This window comes from Lepus europaeus, chromosome Y (genome assembly GCF_033115175.1).
Source record: "Lepus europaeus isolate LE1 chromosome Y, mLepTim1.pri, whole genome shotgun sequence".
Lineage (NCBI taxonomy): Eukaryota > Metazoa > Chordata > Mammalia > Lagomorpha > Leporidae > Lepus > Lepus europaeus.
The window spans coordinates 8,182,989-8,203,392 of NC_084851.1; the positions used below are offsets into that span (position 1 = coordinate 8,182,989).

Consider the following 20,404-nt stretch of genomic DNA (forward strand, 5'->3'; position numbering starts at 1 on the left):
TTACACCATCATCAGCAAACTAACCAGTGCTTAAGAGAGTACAATCCATAACACTTGCAGGAATCAAACAGCAAAATTAAAATTCAACATTAGTGGATTTCTGAAAATAACTGTCCTCTCTCTGTCCCTCAGATTATTTGTAAATGAAATATATGCCAATAAAATTTAGAAGAAAGAAAATTTATTGAGGCATTAATGATTAGAAACATTGTTTTGCTTTGTTTTCACTTTTCCAAACAAACCAAAAAAATTTCACTCAATCCTTACTTAAAAAAATGGCTTCTAAAGGTACACTGCATTGGCCGGTGCCGTGGCTCACTAGGCTAATCCTCCGCCTAGCGGCGCCGGAACACCAGGTTCTAGTCCTGGTCGGGGCACCAATCCTGTCCCGGTTGCCCCTCTTCCAGGCCAGCTCTCTGCTGTGGCCAGGGAGTGCAGTGGAGGATGGCCCAAGCCCTTGGGCCCTGCACCCCATGGGAGACCAAGATAAACACCTGGCTCCTGCCATCGGATCAGCGCAGTGTGCTGGCCGCAGCGCGCTACCACAGCGGCCATTGGAGGGTGAACCAATGGCAAAAGGAAGACCTTTCTCTCTCTCTCTCACTGTCCACTCTGCCTGTCAAAAATTAAAAAAAAAAGGTACACTGCATTGTTTATATTCCAACAGTGATGATTAAAAAGAAATAATCCTCAAATACTAAAACTTAGGGGCTGGCACTGTGGTGCAGTAGGTTAACGTCATGGCCTGAAGTGCCGGTATCCCATGTGGGCACTGGTTGAAGACCCAGCTGTTCCACTTCCAATCCAGCTTTCTGCTATGGCCTGGGAAAGCAATAGAAAATGACTCAAGTCCTTGGGACCCTGCACCCATGTGGAAGATCCAGAAGAAGCTCCTGGATCCTGGCTTTGGTGTTGTGTAGCTCTAGCAGTTGTGGCCAATTGTGGAGTGAACCATGAGATGGAAGACCCCTCCTCTCTCTCTCTCTCTCTGCCCCTCCACTCTCTGTGTAACTCTTGACTTTCAAATAAATAAATACATCTTTTAAACAATATTAGTACTTTGCTATGTATCAGAGAGCTAACTGATCAATATGTTGTCGACCCTACTACCAAGTTTCTGTCAACTTTCTCAGATGTGATCAGTCTTTTAACTTTTACTGCCAGAGATTGTGCTCATTTGTTTCATGAAATTTCAGTCACCTCCAGGTCAAGGAATAAGAGAATCTGGTTACCTATTGTTTCTACAAAGTGATAAGACTTTAAAATATATATATATATACATACCATAACTATTTGGAGAATGAAAGTGAAATTTCTCCTTGGCTCAAGCTGAAATGCAGGGAGGTCTGTGCTCCATCTAGCATCTACATATTCTCTTCCTTGTTATTTTCAACTTCTGACAACATCTATCATTGTGGTTACATCACTTAACCTTTGCCTCCATGGTGACATAGATTTTTTACTTTCTTTAAGCATAAGCTTTTTCTTTTGTATTGTGAGGACACATGCGATCATAGCCAGTGTAGAAAAAGTCTTCAGCTATGCAATATTGTGGAAAATTATTTCTGAGTGAGATGGAAGCTGATCCAGACAAAAACAGTCCAGCAAACCAGGTGACCTCGCTGAAACTGCCAACAGATACACTATTCATTTTCTTTTAAATTTCTGATTATACTGCTATGTGCTTTGATAAACACTTATAAGAAACTGAAGGAACTTGAACAGAGACAATGAGCTGTTCACAATGGGTAGTAATGGAGGTGGAAGGGATGACAGGCAGGATTGTCCTCCAGATGAAAAATAAGAGCTATTGCAGCTAGATGACCATCATACCACTTGTAGCCCAGTCACCAAAGAATGGGCAATGGAACCTGGGTATACTGTCCAACCTGAATATTTCTTGAGGTCTGAGCTGAATGTAAATCTGAATAGAACACAGAAAGGGCTATGTAAATTCGGGAGGCATAGAAATATACATTTTCCACAAAACTGAGGGTCACATTTAGGAAGGAATAAAACAATAAAAAGATTATAACAAAATCATTATAAAGTAAATTAATACCAAAAAGTACAACAATTATTTACTTGCTTCTTTTGCAATGGGTACTACTCAGATAGACTTCATTCCAAGTTTTTATCTCTGGACAAAAAGGAACTCAAGGAAGAAAAGTAGAAAAAAAGGAGAATGATAAATGAAATATGAAATATTTTAAAGGGATTGTATAATCATTAACAGGAAAATTTAGGAGATAAGGAGTTGTGCAATTTATAAGATTTGAGTTAGTCCCTTTAGAGGATAAGGTTGATATGTGGGACAACTCTTTTTTTTTTTTTGACAGGCAGAGTGGACAGTGAGAGAGAGAGAGAGACAGAGAGAAAGGTCTTACTTTGCCATTGGTTCACCCTCCAATGGCCCCCGGGCTGGCGCGCTGCAGCCAGCACACCACGCTGATCCGATGGCAGGAGCCAGGTGCTTCTCCTGGTCTCCCATGGGGTGCAGGGCCCAAGCACTTGGGCCATCCTCTACTGCACTCCCTGGCCATAGCAGAGAGCTGGCCTGGAAGAGGGGCAACCAGGACAGAATCCTTTGCCCTGACTGGGACTAGAACCCGGTGTGCTGGTGCCACAAGGCAGAGGATTAGCCTAGTGAGCCGCGGTGCCAGTGTCGGACAACTCTTACTTGAATATTCCAACAGATTTTTGGTAGTATAGCCCAATCTAGACATGCACATGGATAATGTGAAAATACTTATGAATATTCAGGCCATCACAGGCTCATTACCTATCCAGAACAGAACACTCATAACGCAGGGCTGGAGTAGAGTATTACAGATGCAATGTGTCAGTTGACATGTCTATGATCACATCACTTGTTTGTACTACAATAATGTGGGTAAAAAATTCTAGGCATACAACAAAACTGCAATACTACAGATAATTTTGTAATTGATGAGGATGAACTGTTACAATAACTGTTGAATCAACAGGTTGCATAAAGAAAGACTTTCCAAAGAATGGTTAACCAGCCTGTCAGGACTCATCATATGAACTGCCTAATATTTGCTGAGATTTGGTTTCACCTACAAATTGTCCCAGACACGCAACATTTTCAAACACTTGTCTCTGTATTCTTGCTACATTTTGTGGAAATTTGCCTTACAGTAAAGGTTTTTCTTTTTCTTTTTTTTTTTTTTTGACAGGCAGAGTGGATAGTGAGAGAGAGACAGAGAGAAAGGTCTTCCTTTTGCCATTGGTTCACCCTCCAATGGCCGCCGCGGTAGCGCGCTGCGGCCGGCGCACCGCGCTGATCCGATGGCAGGAGCCAGGTGCTTCTCCTGGTCTCCCATAGGGTGCAGGGCCCAAGCACTTGGGCCATCCTCCACTGCACTCCCTGGCCACAGCAGAGAGCTGGCCTGGAAGAGGGGCAACCGGGACAGGATCGGTGCCCCGACCAGGACTAGAACCCGGTGTGCCGGCGCCGCAAGGCGGAGGATTAGCCTAGTGAGCCGCGGCGCCGGCCCAGTAAAGGTTTTTCTAATTGCAATAGTCAGGGTTTTTCCTTTGGTGAATTATGTTAGGCATTGAGAGATTATTTATTGTATTCTCATTTCTGTCACTTCATATGAACTGAAAACTGATTTATAGTAGAGGAAATTTTCAAACATTATTTTCTTTGACAGGCAGAGTTACAGAAAGAGACAGAGAGAAAGGGTTCATATAGGATACAGAATATCTTCTTCTTTGTGAAGATTTTCCCTTGTCCACTATGTTCAAATGGCTGCTTCAAAGTCTGAATCTTGTGGTACTAAGAGCCTCAAAGACCTGGAGAGAGTTCCCAGGTACCTTATTGGCATCAACTTTCTCTTCAGCTTGTACTTGATTAGGCCCATTGAGGGGATACATATTATGACACACATTGCTTTCTTCAGGTTTCATTCCTGAATGACTTCCCTTTATGTTAATTAGTTTTGGAATATGGCTTGAACTTAAGTGTTTTTATTAATTCAACTCTCTTGGGAGTTGCTATCTTTTTTTATTTTTCAAAACATCATGATTCAGATTATTGTTGTGACTTTCCTGGCTGGTTCTAATCAGGTCACTCTTACTCATGGCAACTAAACAAGAACCAAACCAAACCAAAACAAAACAAAACATGTTATTGAATCTAATATAACTTTCTCCTGGCATACTCATGTACATGGAATGAAGTTACTTATTACTCAAATGGTATGAGACTAATGAAATCAATACAAGATATTTATGATCATAATATGGTTTTTCTTTATTAAACACTTCCAATAGATTTCCTGATGTTTAATGATCTTGGTCACTACCTGAATTTTTTCAGGTATAGCAGAATGACTTTATTTATCTACTTATTATATATTGACAGGCAGAGAGAGAGAGAGAGAGAGAGAGAGAGAGAGAGAGAGAGAGAGAGAGAGAGAAAGGTCTTCCTTTTTCCATTGGTTCAACCCCAAGTCACCGCTATGGCAGGTGCATTGTGGCCAGCATGCTGCGCTGATCTGAAGCCAGGAGCCTGGTGTTTCCTCCTGGTCTCCCATATGGGTGCAGGGCCCAAGGACCTGGTCCATCCCCCACTGCACTCCAGGGCCACAACAGAGAGCTAGGCTGGAAGAGGAGTGACTGGGACAGAATCTGGTGCCCCAACTGGGACTAGAACCTGGGGTGTTGGCAACACCGGCAGAGGCTTAACCTAGTCCTGCACCGGCCAGTATGACTTTTGTGATAAGATCTGTTAATTCACTGCTTGGGATGCCCACATCCAAAAAAAAAGTCAATTTGTGCCCTGGCTACTCTGCTTTCAATACAGCTCCATAATTCTATAAACTATGAGGCAGTGGGTGAAAGTCCGTGTGCTTAGGACCAGATAAGGCTAGATAGAATTCCAGGCTTTTGGAATCAGACTAATCAGACTTAACTCTTGCAGGAACTTGGGGAATGAGTTAATAGAAGATCTCTTTCTCTCCTCTCAGTCACTCTGCCTTTCACACAGATGACACAACTACAAAAGATTTTAAAGAATGGACAAATATTTAGTTAAAATTTTTACCCACCGCCTAACAAACATTTTTCCCTGTTGTTTTTCTCCAGTTTCCTTTAATAAAAGTTGTATTCTTTGTGCTTCTCATTTATTTCAATCATAGATATGAGAAAAATTTTACTGGATCATTTAGTTGCAAGTGAAGAAGAATGAAATGTGTCTGTATTCTAAACAGGGACACATTTAAGGAATAGGGTTTGAATGTACAGTTGTTTCAAGTCTTCCCAAGGAAACAGCATTTGTGGGAATTTTCAAGTGAAAAAGTTTGCTTTTATCTGCACTCTGTGACAGCTTCCCCATATTACTAAGGAAATTTGACATCTTCAGTGTCTCATATCTGCAACAGAAACATAAAAGTCAAAATATACCACCATGGGTATAAACTTCCTACCATTTTAAATAATTTGTTTCTGCAACCCAAAATGTTTTCACTTTCTTTGAAAAGTGGTTTTTATCTCATTCTGAAAACAACAGAGTGATTCCTTTGAATTAACTCCTCTGAATTATTTCTGTAAACACTCCTCTGTGATAATTTGAGTTCCTGGATACTTTTCATCAGTTGTGTCCTATTTTCACAGAAAGCTTCATTCTCTATGCCATTTTGCCATTTTATCATTTTGTTATCTTTCAATGATACTGAAATATAAGAATTCAGAATTCAAATTCTTCTCTCAAGTAATCCTGAGCTATTCAACGTGAACCTATGAGGTTACTTGACCTTGGGACTCAGAATCTTATGACTTCTTTGGAGAGTCTAGGATCACTTATTTCCATGTTCCCATACAAGTTCATGCTTAGCTTTATGATTTCTGATGCCACAGCAGAGAGGCTTACTCCTGACCATCTTTTAGCATTTACTCATTTATTTACTTACTGGAGAGTCACAGAGATACAGAATGAGGCAGTTCCCCAGCGTGCGCCCGGAGAGACCGGGAACATGGCGCTCAGAGTGATGGAGCAGCTGAGGAGACGCAGCTGAGGCACGGCCGCTTTGCTGACAGACAAGCGCCAGAAGTATAGGCGGAGCCAAGATGGCGGAAAAGTGAGGACGCACACAACATTTTGGGAAAAGAAATTTTAACAAGGGTGGAGTTACTGTACCCTTAAGAGACTCAGAGGAAAAAACTGCAGAGGAAACTCTTCCGGATCTAGTGGATGTGACACGGAGGACCTACGAGTAGCGTAAGGTGGCCCACTGTGGCACCGCGCTGCACCGCGCCACGCCGAGCCCTGCTGAGCCCTGCCGAGCCCTGCGGAGCCACACAGAGCCGCCCTGAGCCGCACCTAGCAGCGCCCAGCTGCGGAGCCACACAGAGCCGCCCTGAGCCGCACCTAACAGCGCCCAGCTGCGCCATGCCGACCCGACCCGACCCGACCCACACTGAGCCGAACCATGGACACGGGGGCCACTAGAGTTGGGAAAACAGTGAACCCAGCTACAGAAGCCAACCCACAGAATTTGAGCCCTGGCGCTGGAAGCACAGGTAACCCGAGACATTGGCCACGAAGGTTAGAGGGTGGTCCTAGCTCACGTGGGGGGGGGGAGGGGGAACTACACCAGGCTGACTGAAAGAGAAAAAAAAGGGGGGGAGAACCAGCTGGGACACTAGCCTCTCTGCACTCTCCTTACAAACCCCAGAAAGACAAAGAGCAGGGACCACTTTACATAAGAAAAACAAACTCTTTAGACTAGGCAACACTGAAGAACCAAACAGCTCTTTGGCCACACCTCCAATATGCCAAACAAACATAGAAACCAAAGCAACAAGTGCAAGGAAGTCACTCTCATGCCACCAAATGAAAAAGGCACCCCAATCCAAGATTATGAAGATGATGAGATAGAAGAAAAGCAAGAAGCGGATCTCAAAAAATTGGTAAGATCATTAAGAATCTCTCAAAAACAAATTCTTGAACTATAGAAATCCTTAATGGATAAGATAGAAAACCTCTCTTGAGAAAATGAAATATTAAGGAGGAATCAAAATGAAATGAAACAATTAGTAGAACAAAAAACAGAGATAGTGACGAGAAACCATAATGAAATGAAGAATTCAACAGATCAAATGACAAACACATTAGAAAACCTTAAAAACAGAATGGGTGAAGCAGAAGAGAGAATATCGGAATTAGAAGACAGAGAACAGGAAAGGAAACAGGCAAACCAAAGAAAAGAAGAGGAAATTAGAAATCTAAAAAATATTGTCGGGAATCTACAGGATACTATTAAAAAACCGAACATTCAGGTCCTAGGAGTTCCTGAAGGCATGGAGAGGGAGAAACGATTAGAAGGCCTTTTTATTGAGATACTAGCAGAAAATTTCCCAGGTTTGGAGAAGGACAGAGACATCCTAGTACAGGAAGCTCATAGAACCCCTAATAAACATGACCAAAAGAGATCCTCACCACGACACGTTGTAATCAAACTCACCACAGTGAAACACAAAGAAAAGATCCTAAAATGTGCAAGAGAGAAACTCCAGATTACTCTCAGAGGATCTCCAATTAGACTCACAGCAGACTTCTCATCAGAAACCCTACAAGCTAGGAGAGAATGGCAAGACATAGCCCAGGTACTAAGAGAGAAAAACTGCCAGCCCAGAATATTATATCCTGCAAAGCTCTCATTTGTGAATGAAGGTGAAATAAAGACCTTTCACAGCAAACAGAAATTGAAAGAATTTGTCGCCACTCGTCCAGCCCTGCAAAAGATGCTTAAAGATGTGTTACATACAGAAACACAGAAACACAGTAACCAATATGAAAGAAGGTAAAGGAAGGAAACCTCACAACAAAAGATCACAGGAAGCTCAAACCATATATTAGAAAGTATCTTTGGCAAATGGCAGGGCAAAGTTACTCCTTCTCAATAGTCACATTGAATGTTAATGGCTTGAACTGTCCAATTAAAAGACACCGATTGGCTGATTGGGTTAAGGAACAAAACCCATCTTTTTGCTGCTTACAACAAACCCATCTATCCAACAATGATCCATACAGGCTGAAAGTGAAAGGCTGGAAAAAGATATACCATGCCAACAGAAATGAAAAAAGAGAGGGCGTAGCCATCTTAATATCGGACAACATAAACTTTACCACAAAAACTGTAAGGAGAGACAAAGAGGGGCACTATATAATGATTAAGGGATCCATTCAACAGGAAGATATAATGATTATCAATGTATATGCACCTAATTACAGGGCACCAGCTTATTTAAAAGACTTGTTAAAGGACTTAAAGGCAGACTTATACCCCAATACAATAGTACTGGGGGACTTCAATACTCCACTCTCAGAGATAGACAGATCATCAGGACAGAAGATCAACAAGGAGACAGTAGATTTAAATGACACTATAGCCCAAATGGATCTAACAGATATCTACAGAACATTTCATCCTACATCTAAGGACTTTACATTCTTCTCAGAAGTACATGGAACCTTCTCTAGGATTGATCACATACTAGGCCATAAAGCAAGTTTCAGCAAATTCAAAAGAATTAGAATCATACCATGCAGCTTCTCAGACCACAAAGGAATACAATTGGAAATTAGCAACTTGGGAATCCCTAGAGCACATGCAAACACATGGAGATTGAACAACATGCTCCTGAATGAACAATGGGTCATAGAAGAAATTAAAAGAGAAATCAAAAATTTTCTGGAAGTAAATGAGGATAACAGCACAACATACCAAAACCTATGGGATACAACAAAAGCAGTGTTAAGAGGAAAGTTTTAATAGGCGCCTTTTAATAGGTGCCTACATCAAGAAATTGGAAAGGCACCGAATAGATGAGCTTTCAAGTCATCTCAAGGATCTAGAAAATCTGCAGCAAACCAAACCCAAACCCAGTAGGAGAAGAGAAATAATTAAAATCAAAGAAGAAATCAACAGGATTGAATCCAAAAAAACATTACAAAAAATCAGCCAAACAAGGAGCTGGTTTTTTGAAAAAATAAACAAAATTGACACCCCACTGGCCCAACTAACTAAAAAAAGAAGAGAAAAGACCCAAATCAATAGGATCAGAGATGGAAAAGGAAACGTAACAACAGACGCCACAGAAATAAAAAGAATCATCAGAAATTACTACAAGGATTTGTATGCCAGCAAACAGGGAAATCTATCAGAAATGGACAGATTCTTGGACACATACAACTTACCTAAATTGAGCCAGGAAGACATAGAAAACCTAAACAGACCCATAACTGAAACAGAAATTGAAATAGTAATAAAGGACCTCCCAACAAAGAAAAGCCCAGGACCAGATGGATTCACTGCTGAGTTCTACCAGACATTTAGAGAAGAACTAACTCCAATTCTTCTCAAACTATTCAGAGCAATCGAAAAAGAGGGAATCCTCCCAAATTCTTTCTATGAAGCCACCATCACCTTAATTCCTAAGCCAGAAAGAGACGCAACATTGAAAGAGAATTACAGACCAATATCCCTGATGAACATAGATGCAAAAATCCTCAATAAAATTCTGGCCAATAGAATGCAACAACACATCAGAAAGATCATCCACCCAGACCAAGTGGGATTCATCCCCGGTATGCAGGGATGGTTCAACATTCGCAAAACAATCAACGTAATACACTACATTAACAGACTGCAGAAGAAAAACCATATGATTCTCTCAATAGACGCAGAGAAAGCATTTGATAAAATACAACACCCTTTCATGATGAAAACTCTAAGCAAACTGGGTATGGAAGGAACATTCCTCAATACAATCAAAGCAATATATGAAAAACCCATGGCCAACATCCTATTGAATGGGGAAAAGTTGGAAGCATTTCCGCTGAGATCTGGTACCAGACAGGGATGCCCTCTCTCACCACTGCTCTTCAATATAGTTCTGGAAATTCTAGCCAGAGCTATTAGGCAACAAAAAGAAATTAAAGGGATACAAATTGGGTAGGAAGAACTCAAACTATCCCTCTTTGCAGATGATATGATTCTTTATTTAGGGGACCCAAAGAACTGTACTAAGAGACTGCTGGAACTCACTGAAGAGTTTGGCAAAGTAGCAGGATATAAAATCAATGCACAAAAACCAACACCCTTTGTATACACAGGCAATGCTACGGCTGAGGAAGAACTTCTAAAATCAATCCCATTCACAATAACTACAAAAACAATCAAATACCTTGGAATAAACTTAACCAAGGACGTTAAAGATCTCTACGATGAAAACTACAAAACCTTAAAGAAAGAAATAGAAGAGGATACCAAAAAATGGAGAAATCTTCCATGCTCATGGATTGGAAGAATCAATAGCATCAAAATGTCTATTCTCCCAAAAGCAATTTATACATTCAATGCAATACCAATCAAGATACCAAAGACCTTCTTCTCAGATCTGGAAAAAATGATGCTGAAATTCATATGGAGACACAGAAGACCTCGAATAGCCAAAGCAATCTTGTACAACAAAAACAAAGCCGGAGGCATCACAATCCCAGATTTCAGGGCATACTACAGGGCAGTTGTTATCAAAACAGCATGGTATTGGTAAGAATCAGATGGATAGACCAATGGAACAGAATAGAAACACCAGAAATCAATCCAAACATCTACAGCCAACTTATAGTTGATCAAAGATCCAAAACTAACCCCTGGAATAAGGACATCCAATTCAATAAATGGTGCTGGGAAAATTGAATTTCCACATGCAGAAGCTTGAAGCAAGACCCCTACCTTTCACCTTACACAAAAATTCACTCAATGTGGATTAAAGACTTAAATCTATGGCCTGAAACCATCAAATTATTAGAGAGCATTGGAGAAACCCTGCAAGATATAGGTACAGGCAAAGACTTCTTCGATAAGACACCAGGAGCACAGGCAGTCAAAACCAAAATTAACATTTGGGATTGCATCAAATTGAGAAGTTTCTGCACTTCAAAAGAAACAGTCAGGAAAGTGAAGAGGCAACCGACAGAATGGGAGAAAATATTTGCAAACTATACTACAGATAAAGGGTTGATAACCAGAATCCACAAAGAAATCAAGAAAATCCACAACAACAAAACAAACAACCCACTGAAGAGATGGGCCAAGGACTTCAATAGACATTTTTCGAAAGAGGAAATCCAAATGGCCAACAGACATATGAAAAAATGTTCAAGATCACTAGCAATCAGAGAAATGCAAATCAAAACCACAATGAGGTTTCACCTCACCCCTGTGAGAATGGCTCACATTCAGAAATCTACCAACAACAGATGCTGGAGAGGATGTGGGGAAAAAGGGACACTAACCCACTGTTGGTGGGAATGCAAACTGGTTAAGCCACTATGGAAGTCAGTCTGGAGATTCCTCAGAAACCTGAACATAACCCTACCATTCAACCCAGCCATCCCACTCCTTGGAATTTACCCAAAGGAAATTAATTTGGCTAATAAAAAAGCCATCTGCACATTAATGTTTATTGCAGCTCAATTCACAATAGCTAAGACCTGGAACCAACACAAATGCCCATCAACAGTAGACTGGATAAAGAAATTATGGGACATGTACTCCATAGAATACTATACAGCAGTAAGAAACAATGAAACCCGGTCATTTGCAACAAGATGGAGGAATCTGGAAAACATCATGCTGAGTGAATTAACCCAGTCCCAAAGAGAAAAATATCATTTGTTTTCCCTGATCGGTGACAACTAACTGAGCACCAAAAGGGAAACCTGTTGAAGTGAAATGGACACTATAATAAACAATGAACTGATCAGCTCTTGTCCTGACTTTAGATGTACAATGTAATACTTTATCCTTTTTAGTATTTGTTGTTGTTGTTCTAGTACTAGTGGTTGAACTCTGTAATAAACACACAATTATTCTTAGGTGTTTAAATTTTAACTGAAAAGTGATCCCTGTTAAATTTCAGAGTGGAAAAAGAGAAGGAGGAAATGTACAATTTGGAAGATGCTCAATCTGACTTGCCACAAATGGTGGAGTTAGAAATGTGCCAGGGGATTCCCACACAATCCCATCAAGGTGGCATGTACCAATGCCATCACACTAGTCCAAGTGATCAATTTCAGCTCACAATTGATGGCTCTGATAGGTCTAAGAGTCAAAGGGATCACACAAACAAGACAAGTGTGTGCTAATACTAACTGATAGAATCAAAAAGGGAGAGAAAGATCCAACATGGGAAGCAGGATACACAGCAGACTCATAGAATGGCAGAAGTCCTAAGCAACACTCTGGCCTCAGAATCAACCCTCAAGGAATTCGGATCTGGCTGAAGAGCCCATGAGAGTATTGTAGGCATGGAAAGCCAAGATATCATGGAAAAAAAAGACCTAAATGAAAGATCTCTGTGAGTGAGATCCCAGTGGAAAGAACGGGGCCATCAAAGAAGGAGGTACCTTTCTCCGAAGGGAGGAGAGAACTTCCACTTTGACTATGACCCTATCGGAATAAGATTAAAGTCAGCAAACTCTAAAGGCTTCCATAGCCATGGCAACTCCTGACTAGAGCCCAGGGAGATTACTGACGCTATGAACAGGAGTGTCAAATTGTTAAGTCAGCAACAGGAGTCACTTTGTACTTACACCCCATGTGGGATCTGTCCTTAATGTGTTGTCTAATGTGAAGTGATGCTATAACTAGTACTGAAACAGTATTTTTATACTTTGTGTTTCTGCGTGGGTACAAACTGATGAGGTCTTCACTAATTATATACTGAATTGAACTTCTGTATATAAAGAGAATTGGAAATGAAAAAAAACAACCTGGTGTTAAATTGGAAATGGCATAGAAAATTAATTAATTTTTTGTTGAAATCTTTACCTAATATATACTAAACTGATCTTCTGTATATAAAGAGAATTGAAAATGAATCTTTATGAATGGAAGGGGAAAGGGAGCGGGAAAAGGGAGGGTTGCGGGCGGGAGGGAAGTTATGGGAGGGGGGAAGCCATTGTAACCCATAAGCTATACTTTGGAAATTTATATTCATTAAATAAAAGTTAAAAAAAAAGAAAATTAATTAATTTTTTTAAAAAAATCTATTATGTAGTATCTCTGTCTTTAATGTGCTGTACATTGTTATGTAATGCTATAATTAGTACTCCAATGGTTGTTTTTTCACTTTGTGTTGCTATATGGGCAAACTGTTGAAATCTTTACCTAATATGTACTAAACTGATCTTCTGTATATAAAGAGAATTGAAAATGAATCTTTATGTGAATGGAAGGGGAAAGGGAGCGGGAGGGGGGAGGGTTGTGGGTGGGAGGGAAGTTATGGGAGGGGGGAAGCCATTGTAACCCATAAGCTGTACTTTGGAAATTTATATTCATTAAATAAAAGTTTAAAAATAAAAGAATGAGGCACAAAGAGAGAATGAAACAGAGGATTGCCAGCCATAAGCTCACTCCTCAAATGTTTCCAACAACCTATCATTTTCTTATTTATTTGAGAGGCCCAGAGAAAAGAAACAAAAGAGAGAAAGAGACAAAGTTCACATTCATTCAGTCATGTGATGTTTAAAAATTCTGTGCCTGGCCAAAACCATGAGTGGGAACTCTAGCTGAGAAATAAGAAACAAGTTTCAATAATTGCTGCATTAACAAGCACTGAAGGCATTAATAAATGAGTGAAGGAAAAGGTATGAAAGTGTAGATAATGACAAGTTAGATTTTGGGAGTGAATATAACCTAGAAAAAGAGCCTTAGTAACATAAAAAAAAAATTGGAATTTTTTTGAAATCAAAGAACATCTTCACCAAGATGTTCTTAACAAGAGTTAGAGACACCAGTATATCTAGATACTCTAGAATGCCTGTTTCAGATATACAAATCTAGCTGTCTTCAGGATTAAGACTGAAAAATGCATAGAAGAGCACCAGTCAATATCTGTTGCACTCTTTCTGCCTTGGCTTCCCCGCCTATTATTTGTACACTGACCTTGAAGTCTCTGATTTACACATTCTTTCACCATCCATGGCTTGGCTCCTTGCTCCAATTTGTAGATCAAGTCAGGTTGGTCATGCAGTGCCCTATTAATAGAAACAATATAAAACTTTGTGAAATCACTGTCATGGGTTATTTAAAAGACTATAGCTTGGTCCTGATGCTATATAATAAATATAATAAATTTGAATCCTTTCCTAGATGGTAGACATTCAGCATTCAGATTATTTATATTCTCAAAGTCTTTTTTTTGACAGGCAGAGTTAAAAAGTTGAGAGAGAGAGAGAGAGAGAGAGAGAGAGAGAGAGAGAGAGAGAGAGAGAGAGAGGTCTTCCCCAAATGGGCACTACGGCTGACATGCTACACCAATCCAAAGCCAGGAGCCAGGTGCTTCCTCCTGGTCTCCCATGCAGGTGCAGGGCTCAAGGACTTGGGCCATCCTCCACTGTCTTCCCGGGCCACAGCAGAGAGCTGGACTGGAAGAGGAGCAACCAGTACAGAATCCAGTGCCCCAACTGGGACTAGAACCCAGGGTGCTGGTGCCACAGGTGGAGGATTAGCCAAGTGAGCCATGGCACCAGACAATATTCTCAAATTCTATACCTGCCCATCATTAAACTTTATAAAGTATTTACTATTTGTCAAATAGCAAGAAATGTTATACCAGTGAGCATGTGACAGGTGTCACTTAACCAAGGAGAACAGGATGCTATAGGTCTCCAGCATCACATCCCTGTACAGGATTTTCTGAGCACTGTTCATGTTCTGCCATTCCCTCCATGTGAAATATACATCCAGGTCTTCAAATCCTATCATCACCTGTAATAGAACATTTCTGTTCAACTCTGCCACCAAACAAGCACTAACAATTGTGTATCTTTTTTTTTATTAGTACTACTCATTTATTATCTCCTGTAATCTATCTGAACATAATAAGTCATATACAATCTTTAGGCATTTTCAATATAGCATTTGAAGTTATTTTCACTTCAATTTTATAATTAAGAGTATACGATATGAGCATTTGTGAAAGCATCATTTATTTCCATTTCACAAGATAAATTGGAGAGGGAAATCCCAGGATAAAGATTAGTAGTATATTTACAAAACCCCAAATAAAGACTTCACTAAAAAGACTGGTTTTTAAACAAGGTCCCTTCATTAAGGAACAAAAGAGAATAATCCACTTTATCTCCTGCAAGATGACAGATTTTATAGGACCCAAATGAAAAATACGTGGAAACACTGAAAATAAGTTCAAGCAGCTTTGAAAGAGTTAGTACTTTTTTATTGCCATGAGTACATTTTTTTTTTGAATTGCATTTGGGACTTATATAACTGTTAAGTTTTAGAAAGAACTTCCATGACAAACAAATAACTAAAAATAATTTCAAAATAGAGTTTAGAAAAGGATGCCAAAGACTATTCTTTGCATTTGAGAGTAATTTCCCCCTTTGGTTAAAGATTTCAGGTAAAGAATAACACACACAAAAAAAGCCAACCTCTCAGATGTTTTTTGGATTAAGGGTAATGAAGAATACCTTCACAATCAAACAAAACCTCTCCTTCCACAGTTCAATCCAACATCAGAAATATCCTACTACATAAATAAGTTTGGACACTTAGAGATAATTAAATCTCCTCCTATTTTTACCTTGCTTGGAACTGTCCCCTCTAATCACCGCAAGAATCTATTAAACTAAGTAATAATTTGCTAAAAACTGGACATCAAATCCCCCCAAAATTTGAATTCTTCAAAATTGAAGTCTAAATAGGCAGCAAAACAGTATCCCAGAGTACTGGCATGGCCTTATTTTTAAAAGTCATTTAAAGTGTTCCAATAAAAATGTTTAAGTACAGATTCTTTGTGTTTCCTACAGACAACAGAACTATCATTTAAATTATATTGATCAAAATGTTCTTTAAAACATAATTCTTTGTAATAAGTGATATGCTTATAAAATTTATTTAATGGTGATTTTTCAACTGTTATAAAATTTCCCACAAATGTAACAAGTTACTTAAAACAAATTCATTAATAATTGTGTCATACCACATGATGCACTTCAACCTAAAGCTATGATTTATAATTCCCATAATACATCAACCATAGCAGTTGGCAAATTTTTAGAAAGAAAAAGAGCTACAGAACATTTTCATTATTGAGGCCAAATTATCACCAAATTAATTATTTTACAGACTCAACATATCTTCAACTTACAATTATTGTCTCCATTAAAAACTTGTTAAAGAGAAATACTGCACACATGCAGGTATATTGTGATTTTTGTTGTTCCTGCATTTCCCGTTTAACTGTACGTGATGGGACACTGCAGGCTGAGCTCACAGGAGTGAATGGGACCACACTAAGGCCAGGCTTTCCTTGTGAGAGGTGAGGAGGAGGAGTGTAAAATGCCACAGCTTGGAATCTGCCTGTGAAATACATCTTCTATTCTAGTCTTACAAGCTTTTCAGCTAGTAAATCAAAATCCTGTTACATACTAGGGTAATATTCATGACAATTCTCTATATTTTACCTTGTTAAAATCAAAGGCTCAATTCTAAAGGGTTAATAGAGGAATTACAAAGTAACTCTCTGGTTTGCATTTCCCATAATATTAAAATAAAGCTTTATCTTTTAGCCTAGAAAGTTGCTTTTTTAATACTGTGAAAAGCCTCCATGAATCTGTTTAACATATTTATTTCTTTTCATCTATTCAGTGCCACTGGGCATAACATGTAGTGCAATGTGTGTTGATATTTTGCAAAGCACCACATGACTCACTATACCCTAATGCACTCCATTAATCCTGTTTGGACAGCTGGGGCCAGGCATTTGTTAGCAGCATTTTAATTGTTCCATCTTTCTTTTTTTTTCTTTTTATTTATCTCTATGGCAAACTACTCAGGAATTTAATTTGTTGGTCTTCAAAAGTAAGTTTTTACATTAATTTGTCTTCTTTTTGTAAAACTTTACTCAGCATATAATCTCCTATAAAACCAGAATATATTAATGATTATCAGTCAATCTTTAACAGGGTGCAGTAAATGAATTTCTTATATATTGAAAGGAAAGGGTGGGCTGTATTATCACTGAAATGATTTGATAAACTACATACTAATGATAACATTTAGCTTCAAATCTGGAAACTAAAGTGCAGATTTTGGCATTTTCAAGATTAGCACACCATAAACAGATTTCAAAACAAAAAAAGTTCTATAAAAGAAAGCACAAAAGAATTAAAACCATTAAGTATGTAGGTTTGGATTAGTTAGTGCAAAAGTGGTCCCTTTTACATTTATAGTTCAATTTCAGTTTCTAGTAGTATATGACGTCCTAAGTATAGGAAAATAACAACAGCTTATACTTCCATGGCATGGTGCACATCCCTTTGACTCTGAGCCCTGGGTAAACAATGGAGGCCACATGAGAGCCAGAATTCTTGACATCACAGGCAGAGCAGAGCTCAGGACCAAAATTGATACGCAATTTCCAATGCTCTTTGTCATGGTGGTGTCATCCTTCTTAGGAGTAAAGTTTCTGAAAAATCAGAGGCTTTAGAACCCACCAACGGAGGACACCATAAGATAGCTGTTGTTTTCTCTTCTAGACAAATGTAGTAAATTACCAGCATCCCCAAAAAACAACTAGTTAAAGGATACAAAATCAAAATGATTTCAAGTGCAGCACCCACAAAACCAAAAGTAGAAAGATACTCTAGGCACTTCCTATTCCAGGACCCCATGTTCCCTTTGACATTGCTGTTTCATCAACCAGTAGGCAAAGAATGTTGCAGGCCACCAAGAGGATTGAGATGGATGTCTCAATGAGAAGGAGAACCATAACAGCAGGATACACCAAATTTCTTTCCCATGCAGAAGCCTTTTTTCACCTCTCTAATTTGGTCTTAAGAGTCTTTACATTTTCAAGTTCCAATTCCAATTCCAATTTCATTATGTTGTATTCCACTGATGAAGACAGTCCACTTAGTCATCTCTGGAGTGCTTCTTCCTCTAGAGTAATAATATTAATTTGTTCATCCAGGTCTTCAAGAATTGTTGGCTTCACAAGCAACTGACCCATCACTCAGTGAGGACCTGTCCAAATAGATGCAGGACTATCTGAGTTAGCTGTTACTGAAAGCCCTGTTTTTAGGAACTGGCGGGGAGGGCTTTCTAAGCTTAATACTATTGGATAGACTTTTAAGGCCTGGCTGGGTGTGGGAGGCTCAGACCTTTCCATGGGGTGCTGGGAGAATTGCAAGAGAGGCAAATCTCCTTTCAGGGAGGCACCGTGTTGACTTGCATTACTTGGCTTGACTAGGAGGAGAGCTGAATAGGAGGCTGATAGAAATAGGCAACTTGCATTTCACTGACCCTACGCAATCCCCTCAATAGCAGTAGCTGGAGATGGAAGCTGGGCAGAGGCTGGGCAGAGCCAAAGGCTTTTTAGCTCAAGGCCACAGGGTCTGCGGTTCTGAACCAGGAGTCCTTCGACACCCAGGGCAGTTCTGTGTCCAGTCGCCGTGCTCTTGGCAGAGCTGACAGAAGATGGTTTCTGTCATGACAGCTGCTTTCCCAATGCCCTGACTCCTTATATCAGAAACAGGTGCTGTTTGGGGTGCACTGGCCTTGCTGGGTCTCCTTGATGGCATATCACCATGCAGAACAGTCATTGATTGGCCTGTTGCCTATCCTTACATAGCTCCTGCTGCTAGCTTGCTCCTCATTCTCCTGGTCTCTAATAAAGTAGACCAGGGAGGCAGCCTCTATGATGTCAGTCAAGGGGGTGCTCAACCCAACCCTGATTTTTGAAGATTTCTTTAATATCAGGGTGAGCTAAAAAATTATGGTCATGGGCAAATTCTTATACTTAGTATTTTCCTGTGAGTTAAAACTGTGCCCATAAGGAGAACTATGACCTTTTAGCTAAGATCAACTGTGGTGACCTGCTTGCATACTTTGAGGTCATTAGTGCAATTTTCTATCTATCCCTCAGTTTGGTTTAAAAGGGGAGTTCTGCCCATTTACCACGTAAACCGAAAAATCAATCTAGCTGTCACATTATTTCATAGTTTAACCTCTTTTTTTTTTTTTTTTTTTGGCTATGCTGTTTGGTGCCCTATACTGTGGCCAGGCATTATTATAGAAAAGGTCAGTCATCCTTACATAAGGTCTGGGGATCAAACCATACATCACAGTAGAGAGTCCTGCAGAACAGTAGTAACTTCTCTCCTGGAAGAGAAAAGAAGAGAAGTGAAGCAGTGAGTCAGGTCTCTAGCCTGACTTCCTGGGTTTTCAGATTTAACTGATGTTTGACCAGTGTTTACTGCATATATAGCCTGACTTAAAAGAGAAATTGTGGCAGATGTCTCTGCTATCCTTTGGCTTCCGGATATTTACCGTGTAGCCAGTGGGTTATAGGCCTGGTTTTCCGGGTTTAACTAGTCTTACCGTGTAACCCATAAGTTTAAGTTTTTGGGCTTCTGGGCTTTCAAAGTGTAGCCTGTGAACACTAGAGTTTTCTTGGGCTCCTGGAACCCAGTTCTCTAGCACCTGTGGCATAACCATCTCCCATCGTCTCTAAATCTCTTTTGGAACACTTTCTCCCTTTTGGCTAGACCTCCCATTTGATCCACATTTGAACTAACAATGCCTGGTTATTCAGCGTTAGCTGGACGGAGACTTTGTCAGTCCCTCTTTAAAGGATCTGGCTTCTGAGCCAGAGACTTGAGCAGCTAGAAAGAAACATGTTTATAGCTGAAGTTAAGCATCATTTCACATCTTGGCACTACTTTTAATCTAAACAGTCTGATTGGTTATTATCTCTGCAAGATGAGAGATATCTCTTTTGACATCTCCAGGGGCCCTCTGGAGATACCAAAAGTCCAAAGAATTTAGAATTTTGATTTTCAGAAAGTCTGTTAAAGGTGCCAAGAGAACTTAGAGTATCTGGTAAAAAGAGAATTCCTTAACATCCTGAAATGATAGCCATTCATTTAGGGCAATTTTAACACTCTTAGACAAGACCTGATCATAATGATATTTACCAATGCTTTTCATCATTCTGAACTTAACAGAGACAGTAGAGTACACAATAGATTACTTTGGCATTACATGGATTCTATGTCTCTTGTTGTCAAATAAACCAGAAATAAAAACCTTGCACATAAGAGTTCACATAATTCAGAACTATTTAATAGAGTCAAAAAGAGCTGACAGGACCTAACTCTAGAAATGGCAGAGTAACTGATTCAGCAGACACTGTTAAGATAAATGTTACAGTTTTTGCAAAAACAGATTCCAAGATTTATGACTTAGACCATTTCCAGATATTTACTAACATTAGTGCACATTTTTAAAAAACCTCATTGTTGTAACAGAAGATCAGACTTCAACTTTAGGTCAGACTT

The 20,404-nt window shown here is 39.6% G+C and overlaps 1 pseudogene; it reads right to left on the reverse strand.

Annotated features, from left to right (window-relative positions):
* Positions 1-5,248: 5,248 nt before the first annotated feature.
* Positions 5,249-18,075, reverse strand: LOC133754069 (limb region 1 protein homolog; annotated as a pseudogene).
* Positions 18,076-20,404: the final 2,329 nt, after the last annotated feature.